Below are 3,834 nucleotides of genomic sequence, written 5' to 3'. Positions count from 1 at the left end.
TAAAATTGCTGCTCAATTGCTTTTTGCAGAGTGCATATTAAACCAATGGCATATCGCAGTTTTTTCTTGCTACAACTCAAATAATACATGCCATTTAAAAAAGAATTAATCCCAGGGGTCACACAAGACTCTCCTTCAAATGCCCATTACTTCACACTAAATACCTCCAATTTCCTTTTGAGTTATTATATTTGTAGACCTACAGATGCACATCAGCAATTTTTTTAGTATTTTTTTAGTATCTTCCCTGCCATGAAAGGCAGGAGGTTAAAATCCATCATGATTTTTTCACAAGTCCTGCAAGCGTTTACATATCTAAAAGCTATGGCTGATGTCTGCTTTTTCATCAGATTTAAATGCAAGCGATTGCACTAGTTCATGATTGAGTAGGTAACTCTGTAAATATGTATCTCTTCTCTCCATGAGCTAACACACTGGGCACAACAGGGATCCTTGTTGCAAAGCAGCAAGGACCAAATGATGTTTGAAAATGCTCTCATTTAATTCTACCACTTTCATCCACTTAGCAATGTAGTATCAGAGCTTGGACTCAGCAGTCCAGCAACTTACAATCCCGGAGGGAAAAATTCTTATGAAGTTACTAGTGGCTGGCTGGTAAATTATTTGAAATCACTAGGGTCCCATTCATCTAGAATGGCTTCAAAAGAAGAATGATGGAGCCCTGGACCTGGACATTCCTTTTTCCCCCCATGGAGTCAGCTGTCTAATAAAAGTAAATGATTCTTGTGAAGTATTAAAGAAAAGAAGTTGTGAAGTACCTTCTTAAAATGTTGTTTATAAGATTGTTTTCAGATTTTAGTCATTACTATAGCAAAAAAAGGCCTGCTGTGGTGATTATCATTTAAAATATCTGAGGGGCTGCCTGTGGTCTCCTTGTGCCAGAGGTATCTTTCATTTGCCAAGGACATATTGAGGACTCAATTTACAAGGAAAAAAACATTTATGGAATAGGACGCTCTCTTGCTGTTACTAAATAGCAGGCCCATTAATATCTCTTTGCTGGGTTTCAGTTCAGAGGTTGTTTGCCCCATGATGTATCACAGAGTATTTTAAAACTGAAATTACCCACAGAAAAAGATCAAACAAGAAGCACATCTGACTTTCTATCCTATAACCATTTCAGTTCAGAACATAAGTTCTAGGTGCTTATATGATAAGCTCCCTTATGACAAATTGTTTTTCTCAGAAGAAAATTGGGACACTTCTGCTTAGAAGTTGGTTAAAGGAAATTGTTTTCATTAATTTGTAAAAACTCAAGTAAATTTCAGAAATCCGTCTGGTGAGCAATATTGCCATGTTAGAACTGTGAAAACTGATACTACTATTGCTTACTAATTTTGGTTGCCACACTGAAGAACAGATTATTCTCCATTTCATTGCACCTTATGTAGTTATTTACTTTTATATAATATCATGCACCAGAGTTTATTTATTGACATTAGTTTCACTGTAAATGCCTCTGCTCTGTGTTTCATTGTGTCAGGGCCTGACTTATCAGTGCTCTAAAGTTTAAAATGTAAGGAGCAAACCCCCTATCAAACTAGCTCATGCTATGTGCCCTCACACAGAAACAAATTTTAGGTTAGCTTTAATAGCTTTAATGACTTTATTATGCACACAGAACATATGTTATTGCCAATCCAAGGATTCCAGCCTGAATAAAGGTAAAAAGAAGCCGAATCTTCTGAAACCAAAGCAGATGTAAAACACTTGGATTTCAGAAAGATAGGTTCTGATTCCCCTGCTGCTTTTCACATTTCTTCTTGACAAGAGATTGAAAGTCAAAAATACATTTTCAGTCCTATTTAGGGTAGGGAATACCAGACATTTTCCAAAGAAGTCAATTTCTGTTAGCATTCTGGGGCAATTTCTAGAAAATTAGTAAATGTATGTGTTATGTTTGTCTGTGGCGTTCACAAATAAACGTCTTAAGCCATGAGTGTGAGAGAGAGTGCTTACAGATTGGCAGGCACAGAATATACTCTAAACATAAAGTGAGACTATGCTTGCATTGGCATTAGCAGAGAATTCAAGAGAAAGTAACAAGATTTACACATGCAGATTCAAAATACTCATATATCTCACAATTTGAATAAACAATAATTTATTCAAATTGTAGCCATTTTGAGACTGTGTACCCTCATCAAATCTTCATGTCCATTGAGCTAGACACAACTCCCTCACTTCATTCGGGACCCCCAAAATGGAATCCTAAATTGTTTAAAGGAATCGTTTCTGAGTGATGCTTAATTTTCTATCTCTATTGTGCACAGGTTGTCTGAGTTGACACACCTCTAGCTCCTACAGTTACGAAGTCTGAGGATCAGGCTAGTTATCTTTTCTTTTTTAAGTTGCTCTGTTGTGAGCATTTCTTATTGCCTTTTATTGTGTTTGTATGGCTGGGATGAGCATCAGTAATTCCTGATTGTGTATGCTCACATTTTTTTACAATTTGGTTAAAATGTATTGGTTTGTTTTGGTGCGGGGTAGAGGGATAGAGTTTTATAAAAGATGAAATGTTTTAGTAATGAAAAAAGAAGGAGAAATTGTCAAGAAGCAGAGGATATGTTCCTCATTCGCTATTACACATACATTCACATCAGAACAGATGTGCCATTTCTCTTGTTCCATATCTTCTCTATCACCTCATTTTCATAGCCGTGTACTTTCCATCTGTCTCTTCACTTTTCAGGAATGATGAGCTGACAAGAACGAAGATTCAGGAGGCTAAGTACAAGTCAAAGAAAGGGAAAAAAGGCTTCTCCATCTTCTGTCCTTGTTGTAACGAAAGGCTACATTAATTTTATAGGTGAGATGGCTTTGGAACAGTTTATTGTCCTTGTAAACTTCATGGGGGTTTTTTCCCATTAGTGTCCTGCTATATATACACCTCAATACAATGTATATGTGTTATTATTATTTATATGACTAGATTGAATAGAAGTTCTAGCTGATGACCAGGGCCCTTGATATAGTACAAAGACATGTTGTATATCAAGGCCTGCACAATATCTAGCTAAATGACTCATACCACAATGCATTGCTGCTGTTTCTGCTTACTACTTTGCAGGTGTTCACTTTTATAGCTGAAGCGTAAACATACTATTCAATACATTTCAAATGTCAGTGTAGACTGCATTCATCAGTGGAAGTGTGTGCATTTGAACTGGCAGGGAATGAATGATTGATAAAAGACTTTGGCATATGATATTTTGTGCCAATTATTTGACATGTCAGAAATCAGAGATATATATTAACACGTGTCATTTACCTTACCAACTGCGCTGATAATTTTTATACAAAAGCAATTGCTTAAAATTTTTATGCTTTCCAGTGAGTTGTAAAAACCTAGAACATATTTTAGTGTTTGAAACTGTCAAATTTTCTGTGTAGAAATTGAATTGAAAAAAAAATCATTTTATTTATTTTCTTTGGCTAATTGCTTTTCACATTCCCTACATATATGGCTTCGAGTAGTTCAGTTTTTTTTAGTCACCTCACTGGGGTCATTTTTTGTCTTTTGCCTTATTTGTTTTTATTTTGGAGCATGCATTCTTCTTTATGAAAATGTTAAAAATAATAGGTTTTTTGTTCCAAGGCAGAAAGAAAATAAATGAAATTGTTGTCTGCCAGTTAGTACTACTGAGGGTGGAAGAAGCAACAGATCTGATCTGTTTGCAGAGAGAAGTGACACTAGGCTGGGAATGAGGAGCTGGGGGATGACAAGCCTTAGATGGGATAATGGCTGGGCGGGGGCGGGGAGGGGGGAATTGTTTCATAGTTTCATATTTTCCTTGGTCTTATTCCCACAGT

Source organism: Gavialis gangeticus, unplaced genomic scaffold, assembly GCF_001723915.1.
Source record: "Gavialis gangeticus isolate Ggan-Ray unplaced genomic scaffold, GavGan_comp1, whole genome shotgun sequence".
Taxonomy (NCBI): Eukaryota; Metazoa; Chordata; order Crocodylia; family Gavialidae; genus Gavialis; species Gavialis gangeticus.
This window is presented reverse-complemented; position numbering follows the sequence as displayed.